The sequence below is a fragment of the Callithrix jacchus genome, chromosome 8, assembly GCF_049354715.1.
Source record: "Callithrix jacchus isolate 240 chromosome 8, calJac240_pri, whole genome shotgun sequence".
Lineage (NCBI taxonomy): Eukaryota > Metazoa > Chordata > Mammalia > Primates > Cebidae > Callithrix > Callithrix jacchus.
In genome coordinates this window covers 8,408,725-8,419,670 of record NC_133509.1, presented here as the reverse complement: position 1 = coordinate 8,419,670, position 10,946 = coordinate 8,408,725, and the positions used below count along the sequence as shown (strand labels likewise).

Sequence of the window (10,946 nt, the reverse complement as noted above, 5' to 3'; positions counted from 1 at the left end):
AATTGTAATCCCCGGTGTTGGAGAAAGGGGCCTGGTGGGAGGTGATTAGGACATAGGGGCAGAGTTCTCGTGAATGGTTTAACACCATGCCCCCTTGATACGATATACTGAGTGAGTTCTCAGGAGATCTGATTGTGTAAAACTGTGCGGCACCTCCCACCTCTTGCTCTTCCTCCTGCCCCAGCCATGTCAAGTACTGGCTCCCTCTCACCTTCTGCCATGATTGTAAGTTTCCTGAGGCCTCCCCAGAAGTCAAGCAGATGCTTCATCTACAGCCTGTGGAACCATGAGCCAATTAAACCCTTTTTCCTTATAAATTACCCAGTTTCAGGTATTTCTTTACAGCAGTATGAGAATGAACTAATACACCCCCATCCCCCAAATTATAGCTTTCAAAATGAATGGAGGCTAGTTACTTCCATGAATTCTGGTGAACATATCTGTCCTTACCAATATTCTTTCTAATTTTGGAAGCTTCAGCCATGGGTGGTCACCCTCTGTGAATATGTCTCCAATGAGTGCACTGAGACCTACTCCTGAGTGATCACAGGGGGATGGAGAAGGGAGGGTTTTAGGCCCCTTTCTCCCTCCAGATTATCATGAATTTCTATTTGTGCTAGTTGTACAACTTGTGAATAAACAGTATCTTGTGGATGAACAAGTTTTATCACTCTTTCCAGATCAGAAGTTCTTCAGGGGCAGAGTTCTGTGTATTTCATCTTTTCACCTCCTTCCTCCTCTCCTCCACTCCCAACACTTGGCACCACAGGCTTTCAACAGACATGGACTAAGAATGGTTGAGGGAGCAAGGTGTGGGGCATGGAAGGCAGAGAAGGATGTTGTTTTCAGAGGAATGTTCAACAGAGTGGCAAAACAAAGTTTCTCTTGATGGAAAACGTGGACCACAGGCTTCTCAGGGAGCAGCCAGAAGGTGTGAGACCCATAGCATAAACATGGAAATCTTCCTGGAAGACAATCATAGAAATAAATTCAGGTAATAATTATTGACTTGTTACTGCATGCCAGAGCCTTTTCTCTGACTTTCCTTTTCTCATCATTTGCTAATGTCCTACTAACAATGGACTGTCATTACCCCATTTTTCAGATGAGGACACTGAAACCCAGAAAATTGTCCAAACCAGAACTGCAGAATTCAAGCCCAGGTCTGCTCAATTTCAAAGACTTCTCTAAATGACTTATCTAATCTAAAATATCTCATGGCCAAAACCATGTTGTATGAAATGCAACAGAATATAAAAATCTTACGCAATTTTAAGATAAAATATGAGACAGCAAAAAGAAATCATGCTGGGTAGGAACAAGTCATTTTGTTAGCTTTTCTGGACCCTAATTCTCTGTTCTTTTTAGAGGAAATTCATTTTCTCTGATCTTGGTTTCCATGGGGAGCAATTTTTCATATACACATTCACAGCCTCTCTTCTCTCTTTGTCACATGCTCCTGGGGAGGTAGAGTAGACATTTCTATTGGTAAATGTGGGAAGAGTAACTAAGTATGTTCGGCATGGCAGCTCCTTTGTTCTTTCTCTTGAGTGCCCTCCTCTTCCTCTTTTCTAGAGAATACCTGAGGTCCCTTATGTGTCAATATGCAATTCTTTTCTGGGCAGGCAGTCATGTCATGATGGGGTGGTAAGAAACCTTCCTAGTTTGGGGGTTCAGTTAGCTGGTCTGATGGACTCTCACCCTAAGCCAGAGGCTCTTGCTTAGTGTCTCTCTGATAAAAGAGGTGATATTTGGCTTCCATCTTGATGCTTCTGTTTTCTCCAGTTGTTCAGAACTGCGCTAGAAGAAGGTGATTGTCTTTATTGGAGGTTTCCCCAGAAGCCTTCACTTTCTTGACTCCTAGCAATACCTGGCAAAAACTTGAGACGTGCTCGCCTATGTACTGAGCTTGAATTCCTATCTGCTCAGCCCCAGAGTTCTTCCTAAGCAGGGAGTTGATTCCTCTCTAGTTTCTCTTTCTCCCTTACAATCTGCCTTCTGTCAGTGTCTACAGCAAGGAGTTAAACAAGAATTTTATTATCTACATATCTTAGGTTTCTTGGGTATAGAAAAGCAGGTTTAATACCATGAAAAATCTTCTCTTCAGAGATTATCTGGTCGTTTCAGAAATGATATTAATAAAGACAACATATGAAATTGACCATTTTCCTAGGGCACATGTGGTAAAGTTTTTCTTGTAACTGACAAACCAGGTGCAGAATATTCCATGTATAATTTAGACTCCTTCCCTGTGGGCTGCTCTGCTGGTTTTGTATATAACTTCAGTTATTATTGCCATTAAGAAAAGATATTTTAGGGACAAACTCATTTTTTGAATAGATTGTTATCTCAAATTAAAAAAGATTACGGGAACTGGCAATCAATGCAGCATCTAATTGCTATTTCTCCAATTAAAAATTAATATACTGAAAGAGCTGCCTGGAACCAGTTGGTCCTTAGATAGTTTTGAAATAAGGAAAAAATAAAATAAAATTTAAAAGTAGAGGGCTTGGGTGAGTGCAGGAAGGGTTTGTGGCGCCTGGTCTCCTTTGCAGCAGAGTCCAGGAACGAGTGTGTTTCTGCCCTTGTGCCTATGGCTGCCACACCCAGGGTGACTGGAAACAAAGGATCGCTGAGCTTGTGTCTCATTGTTCCTACTCTGTTAAAGGTTTATGTATAAAATCACTGTATTTTGTGATGTACTTAAGAATAGATGGCAGGTGTCATTTTCGTACAGTGCATGTCATCTTATTGAGGCAGTGGAAAATGTGTGTGACGGTGCTTGTGCTAAAAATGTTCCTCTGTTCTTTGAGGATGTCAGTGATGCCATTCCAGCTCCTTCTCTTCCGCAGAACTTCATTTGCTAAGCAGTGTTTGAATAGATAGGGACCAAGAAAAATGAAATCAAAGAAAGCCTCTTATGTCTTGAAGACAGGACATCCTTCCACTGGGTTCAAAATAAGCCCCTTTAATCTGAAATAGTCATACCTTGCATTTTGAGTCTAACAGGTACCTAGTTTTAAGCTGGAACAAATTATTGTACTGTGTGTGTATACATACATATATACATATGTAACATATATATATTAAATGGGCAAGAAAGCTCATGTATACAGCAATGTGACCAGGTCCCAGTGAAGAGGCTGGGTTTCACTGGGAAAGGAGCAGGTCTCCATTTAATGAATGATGGTCGTTCCTAGAACCTCACAGAATCCACACCTGGGATACAGGATGCTGGTTGAGGCTCTCACATCAGCAGAACTGGAGAAGATGCAAAGAGAGAGCATGGGGATCATTCAAAGGAGAGTAGGCTGACTAAAATGGATGAAGCTCTGGAGTGGAAAGACCGGAGCAGAGAAAGGATGCATTGACTGCCTACAGATGCATGTAGGCATTGGTGCAGATAAGTGTGAACACGCCTGGCAAAGCCGACCATACAAACCTTGGGTACCGACTGGGAAACTCGTGAAGAGAGTTGTAGGGATCAGAAGGGAAATAACTGAGAGGACACTGACAGGCAGGTTCAGAATCAAGGCAAGGCAAGCTTTTCAGAATACAGGTACCACCCATGTGCGGCTCCTTGTCCATAGGTGAGGTAAAACACCCATCCAATGATTCCCATCAGATATGGATGATGAGTCTCTTATGTGATGTCAAGGAAGACACAGGAGCCCCCTCACATTTCTTTGTTCTGTGCTGCTTCCATCTTTGCTGTGAGTGTCACTGAACAGCCCCTCTTGGTCCTTGGCCATCTAAGCCTGAGCCTGGGGAGACTCCCAGGCACCTTCCCTCCCTCCCAGCCAGTGGTCGAGGCTTCCACTGCTGACTCTTCACTGCCTCTCTAGTCCACCCTCTGGCTTTTAGCCAGCAGAACCACAGCTTTACTAATGTTCCAAGCCTATGGAGACCCACTAAATCAGAATCTACGGGCCTGGGGTGAGGATGAAGCACTGTTATTTTTCAAAAGCTCCCCTGCATATGAAATTCTGAGTTTAAAATTCTTTAACAATGTTGAATATTGCCCACCCTCCCCCACCCTAATGGCTTGTAGGGTTTCTGCAGAGAGAACTGCTATTAGTCTGATGGGCGATTCCTCAAGGATCTGGAACCAGAAATACCATTTGACCTAGTAGCCCCATTACTGGGTATATACCCAAAGGATTAGAAATCATTCTGCTATAAAGACACATGCACACATATGTTCACTGCAGCACTATTCACAATAGCAAAAACTTGGAACCAACTCACATGCCCATCAGTGACAGACTAGATTAAGAAAATGTGGCACATATACACCATGGAATACTATGCAGCCATAGAAAAGGGTGAGTTCATGTCCTTTGCAAGGACATGGTTGAAGCTGGAAACTATTGTTCTCACCAAACTAACACAGGAACAGAAAACAGAATGCCGCATGTTCTCACTCATAAGTGGGAGATGAACAGTGGGAACACATGGACACAGGGAGGGGAACATCACACACCAGGGCCTGTTGGGGGTTGGGAGCAAGAGGAGGGAGAGCATGAGGACAAATACCTAATGCATGTGAGGCTTAAAACCTAGATGATGTGTTGATGGGTGTAGGAAACCACCATGGCACATGTACACTGATGTAACAAACCTGCACGTTCTGCACATAGATCCCAGAACTTAAATAAAAAAAAACAAAACATTCTGAGCTGAGGCAAGAGTGAATGCAGAGACTTTAAGGCAGGAACGAGCTTAGATGTCAGAGGAGCAAAAAAGAGGCCAAGCCAGTGCAGCTGGAACTTAAAGGACCAGAGAAACCACGACAATTGAAATTGAAGAGAGAAGAGGGAGCTAGAACAAGCTGGGCCTCATAGACCTTGGTACGGTGCTTGGATTTTATTCCAAATGCAATGAGAAACTAGCAGAAGGAAGAGATCGGATCTGGGTTGTGTTTTCACGAAACCACTCTGGCTGCTCTGAGGAAGAAAGACCGGAAGACCTTTGCAGGCGTGCAGGTACGGTATCCTAGTGACCCTATTTAAGAAAACAAAAAACCCCGCGCTGACCAACTATTTTTTCTTCCCCAGGCAAACCTCAGGTTCTTCTACCTCTTTGTCTTTTATCATACACTTCTTTCTGGTGGTGTGCCCACATTTTCCACAACTCTGTATAAAATTCCTATGTCTTCTAAGGCTGGGTTCCCTTGCCACCTTCTCCAGAGTTTTCCCAGTCCCTGCTCTATCACTGTGGAAGACATTACTCCTTCTCAAAGCTCCCTTAAAATGTCCATGTCCCTCTCTCACAGTACTTACCACTTTGGACCTAGAATGCTAACGTGGATGTGCCTATCTCATTTCTCTCTGAAGAATTTAATTTTCTTCCAGGTAGGTCTTTAGGAATGTTCTTTGTAGTCCTTAGTGCCAAAAAGTAAAGTGGTTTCAATATGCAAACTCATGGTTTTAAGATCTTTATAGGTACCTGGTCCATTACTTTTCATAACCTTCTTAGGATATAGGCACTATTGTTGCACTGGCATCCTCATTTACAGATAAAGAAACACAGAGGGCTGGGCGCAGTGGCTCAAGCCTGTAATCCCAGCACTTTGGGAGGCCAAGGCGGGTGGATCACGAGGTCAAGAGATCGAGACCATCCTGGTCAACATGGTGAAACCCCGTCTCTACTAAAAATACAAAAAATTAGCTGGGCGTGGTGGTGCGTGCCTGTAATCCCAGCTACTCAGGAGGCTGAGGCAGGAGAATTGCTTGAACCCAGGAGTTGGAGGTTGCAGTGAGCCGAGATCACACCATTGCACTCCAGCCTGGGTAACAAGAGCGAAACTCCGTCTCAGAAAAAAAAAAAAAAGAAACACAGAGAAACCAAGCCAAGATTACAGTTAGTATGAGGTTGAGTCCAGATTTGAACACAGTCTCACCCACATGAACAGCTCCGCTGTGCTGCCTTTCACATTGACGATGAAGTGATTCAGGATCCGTGAGTCAGTACAGTGTGCCAAGGAAATACCTGTGCTTCGGCAGGATTCTTCTGACAATCAGGGCATCAGTCCAAAGCAGTGATTCCAGGGGCAGTAGGTTGACAGCAGGGCCAAACCGGGGCCTCATTAGTGTTCATAGTTCTAAGCCCCAAGGGAACCTACCTGAACTTCTGTCTGTCCCCTTCTCTCCTGGCCTTAGAGCCAGGGTTTTCCCTCTCTAAAAGAAATCAGCCTACAGGAATAAGAGCCAGCATCTTCCCACATGATTTGTTGTGGGATGAAGTAAGAAAGATCATAGTGTCAAGTATGACTAGGGGGCCAGGAGACAATGTGTGTGTTTGGGGGACATGGGTAGTTTCCACTGTTGCCTCTATATAACTTTTAAAAATTGAGAATCGTGACTCACGCCTGTAATCCCAGCACTTTGGGAGGCCGAGGCGGGTGGATCACGAGGTCAAGAGATCGAGACCATCCTGGTCAACATGGTGAAACCCCGACTCTACTAAAAATACAAAAAATTAGCTGGGCGTGGTGGTGCGTGCCTGTAATCCCAGCTACTTGGGAGGCTGAGGCAGGAGAATTGCCTGAACTCAGGAGGCGGAGGTTGCGGTGAGCCGAGATCGCGCCATTGCACTCCAGCCCAGGTAATGAGCGAAAATCTGTCTCAAAAAAAAAAAAAAAAAAAAATCAAGAATAGGTTTAAGTGCCTCTGTACCTGTAGCCTCATACATTTCAAATACATATAAAATGTGTTGATTGACTGTTTATGTTACTGACAAGGCTTCTGATCAATGATAGGTTATTCACGGTTAAGTTTGGGGAAGTCACAGTTCTCAGATTTTTGAGTGCACAGCAGGGTGGCACGCTTAGCCCCCAAATTGTTCACAGGTCAACTATAAGGTATTCTTAAAACAAACTAGAGAACAGAAAATGTTACTAAGAAAGTCATAAGGAAAAGAAAATCTATGATTTATTAAGAAGTGGATCGTCATAAAGCTCTTCATCTTCATCATCTTCATGTTGAGTAGGCCAAGGAGGAGAAAGAGAAGAGGTTGGTCTTACTGCCTCAGGAGTGGCAGAGATGGAAGAGGTGGAGGAGATAGAAGGGGAGGCAGGAGAGGCAGGCACACTAGGTGGAACTTTTATTGAAAAAAAAAATGTGTAAGCAAACCTACACAGTGTGAACCTGAGTTGTGCAAGGGTCAGCTGTGTCTAGAATGCCTGCATTGTGCTCAAAGAGACGGTGGCTCTTGTGACTACTTACTGTTCATAGCCTCTGGGAGCTGCAGCAGGACTTTAATGAGTGTCTCCAGGGAAGAGGCAGGCACACGGAGAGTCCAGATGCTGTTACTGTAATCAGATTGCTTCCCTTCAGCCTCCTTGTTGAGGCCAAGTTCAGAAGCAGTGCCCAAGGCTGGTCTGGCTGGGAGCACTTATCCAGGTTATAGGTACTTGCTCCTGAGAACTGGCAGCTGAATAAGGATGCCTCAGTTAGAAGGCAGAAGGTCCAGATGGACATCCTGAGATTAACCCACATCTGTCCCTGGTTCCCAATGGTTGGGTCTAAACTCGCTTAAGCTGAATGATGTGACTCGTAGGCTTAAAGTTGTATCCTGACTGTTCTCTGTTCTTCGGCTTCCCCAAAATGTCTGCTTGGTAGTTCACCTCGAAAACCTGAGCTCCACACCAAGACATGTGCCAGGGGTGGGTTTGTGAGGTTCTTTTTTGGCTTTCGGCCACTTGTTTATTTTAAAAAGCCAGCAAAAAGCACCTCCTGTAGACAGCACTCCCCAAACCAGCTCCTATTAGATAATTGAATGCTGAGAACATTACTTGTGCTTGTGTTGCCAATATAGAAATTCCTGGAATCTTGTGGGACATTCTGTGCCACTAACAGGATTCCAGAACAGCATTAGAAGGACATCAACTCATTTGTGTTACTTGCGGGGACTTTTGGAGTTGAGCAATCATTAGCTAGTCTCTGTTTTCCATTTGATCCTTAAAATCCACATTTGATACTTGGGAACATTGGAAGTAGAATTTCCTTCTTTCAAGCCAGATTGGGTTTGAATAATTTCCCCTTGCCTATTTAAATTACCTCTGATTTCACCTCTGGAAAAGGAAGAGACTTGGATTTCTTTGGACAGAAAACTGAGTTGTGTATTTACCATGTCTTGCTGTCCCATGGTCTGTGTCAAGACTACTTATTCAAGTGGGAGATTCTGTATGAGACGAAGGATCAAAGCCCTCATCTTCACCCCACTAGTATAAAAGAGAAACGTGCATAGACCCAGTTGGGAAAAACTCTGCATAGTGGTAAAGCTTTAGCAAGCAACATCACTAACTTCCCCAGCAGCAAACTTAGAGGTGAATTGCGCTGCAGCCAACAGTTAATGTCATCCAGAAGAGCAAGATAAATTAAAAGGCAAATTGCTTGCCTGCTCCTTCTTGCTCTTCCAGTATCTGTCTGAGACCGGACCTTGAGGTTGGTGGATAATAAATCTTTCAGGCTCACCTCCTAATTCCAAGAGTTTTTGTGTTGTGACTGACTCCTCTAGGATATTTTAGCAATGAGAAGCCACATGATGGCATGGAAAGGATAGAAGTGATGTGCTCTAAGCTCTCACTTCCTGCCCTGTTTCTTGGAGCCATTGACAATAGGGAAGGTTGGCATTCAATAATGCTATTGTAATAATCATCTACAGTCTTTCCATAAATAGTTTTGCCATATGACAGGCAGGTGTCTCAGTAAGTCCTCCAGTGCCGTCTACCTTGGTTTATGGAGCTATTCTGGTGGATAATGCTGCATAAGTGCAGATATTCCGTTTGATCAGAAAATCCTCTGTCCTAAGGAGAGCAGCCCAGGTTCTGAGGAAGCCCAGGTCTTTTTCAGATGTGCTCTGCCACTCAAGCAGGAAGTGTTTGATGAGCTCTTTCAGGGTGCCCACTGTGCAGAAGTCCAAACCCATAGCTTCCACCTCCAAAGAGCTTATGATGGAATTGCTAATCCTACCTCAGGCTTCGGTTTCAGGTCCAGGTTGAGTTCCAGGGAAACTGGAATGAAATGGATATAGGAGTAAGAATCCTGCACTCTCAGCCACTCTCTGGACTATGACCAGACTTAACCTGACTACCAAACCAACCACCCAACTCTGGACCTCCCTTTATTCAGTGGAAAGCAGGGAAATGGTCCTCTAGCTCTAACTGTCTGCACTCTGTGTTGACATCCATCAATATAGTTCTCATTTCCTTTATCTACTTTTCTGGGGGAGACCTGTGTCTCAAACCTTCTGCTGTTGAGTATCTATGCTCCCTAATTCACACTGTATCTTTAGTCCTGTGCTTCCGAGGCTGTACTCTGTTGGCTACAGAGGTCGGGAAGGGGCTCAGGGTGGGTGAAGTTACTTCAGGGAGAGCAGCTCAATGTCTGTTTTACATTCTGGGCTTCACCTGAGATTTTGTTTGAAGAAAGGACTCTTCAAACAGGTAAAGAGTCAAAAGATCTCTAGCATGGACTCATTGCTCATTTGGACACATTGCTCTTGTTCTCAGCATCCTCCGCCTGTCAGGCCATGTAGGTGGCATTCCCCAGGATCGGCTTTAGTGTTCTGCTCCCCTCCCCTTCTCCTTGGGTGAGTTTCTACCATAAGGTTTGAAAGAACTACTTCCCAGATATCTCCACCCAGATAGAAAACTCAGTCCATCTAAAATGGAATAATTCTCTTCTTAGCTGTCTTAGTTCATTATAATTGCTATAAGAAAATCCCTTAGACTAGGTAACTTAAAAACAACAAAAATTTATTTCTGACAGTTCTGGATGCTAGAAAGCCTAAGATCAAAGCATCAGAATATTTGATATCTGATCAGGGCTGGTTTCTCATAGATGGTGGGAGGGGCAGACAAACTCTTTCAGGTCACTTTTATGAGGGCGCTAATTCCATTCACGAGGGCTCTGCCCATATGACTTAGCCACCTCCCAATGGCTCTACCTCTTAGTATCATCACACTGGGGATTAGGTTTCAACCTAGGAATTTGTAGGGGGGACACACATATTTAGCCCATAGCACTCACCTCCATCCTTTAAGTCCCTTCTCTATTTGCCATCTCTTTGGTGGCATCCTCAACCACATAGCCTTCTAATTTAGAAAGTTGACTTATCTAACTTTTTTTTTTTTTTGAGACGGAGATTCTCTCTTGTTACCCAGGCTGGAGTGCAATGGCGCGATCTCGGCTCACCGCAACCTCCGCCTCCTGGGTTGAGGCAATTCTCCTGCTTCAGCCTCCTGAGTAGCTGGGATTACAGGCATGCACCATCGTGCCCAGCTAATTTTTTGTATTTTTAGTAGAGACGGGGTTTCACCATGTTGACCAGGATGGTCTCGATCTCTTGACCTCGTGATCCACCCACCTCGGCCTCCCAAAGTGCTGGGATCACAGGCGTGAGCCACCATGCCCGGCCCGACTTACCTAACTTTTACTTTCTCCTCCTTCCAGAGTCCACATAGGTTGGTTGTATTTCTCTGAAAATTCTTCAGTGAATTATCTTCCTCTTCCGTCTGCCATAGGCTTTAGTTCAGGCTCTGACATTCCCTACGCTGACGAAGTAATCTTTCTAAAATAGAGAGAGAATTTTGTCTGTCTTCTGCTTAGAACCCTTGCCTTGGCAACCCCATTGCCCACTATGAGGTGTGAACTCCTTGGCATGGCAGACAGGGTTCTTTGTGCTCTGGCCTCTGCTTGTTGCTTTCTCATGAGTCCTCTTCCACCTTGCACCTGAGAGTCCTCCAGTAGCTAAATTCTTGTGGCCCCTGAAATGCATCATGCTGTCAGTATTTCTCACCCTTTACCCACATGCTATTTCCTCTGTCTGGAATGTCTTTCTGCCCTGTTTACTTTGGGAATGACTGGCCAGCCTTCAAATAGCAGGCTTTGAAGACAGCTTCGAAGACTATTCACAGATGGGGATACTCATTTCCTGGCCCT

At 44.5% G+C, this 10,946-nt stretch overlaps 1 long non-coding RNA gene across 3 annotated transcripts; it reads right to left on the bottom strand.

The window, feature by feature from the left end:
- Positions 1–633: 633 nt before the first annotated feature.
- LOC118144777 (uncharacterized) lies at positions 634–10,577 on the bottom strand. Of its 3 annotated transcripts, none has more exons than XR_004729505.3 (4): positions 10,431–10,577; positions 8,976–9,016; positions 7,227–7,434; positions 634–965 (listed from the first exon to the last, which is right to left on the bottom strand). It is a non-coding gene; the product is annotated as an uncharacterized LOC118144777 (long non-coding RNA). The 3 variants fall into 3 exon arrangements; XR_004729506.3 differs by lacking the exon at positions 634–965 and adding an exon at positions 6,943–6,975; XR_004729504.3 differs by lacking the exon at positions 634–965 and having other exon boundaries at positions 6,991–7,434.
- Positions 10,578–10,946: the final 369 nt, after the last annotated feature.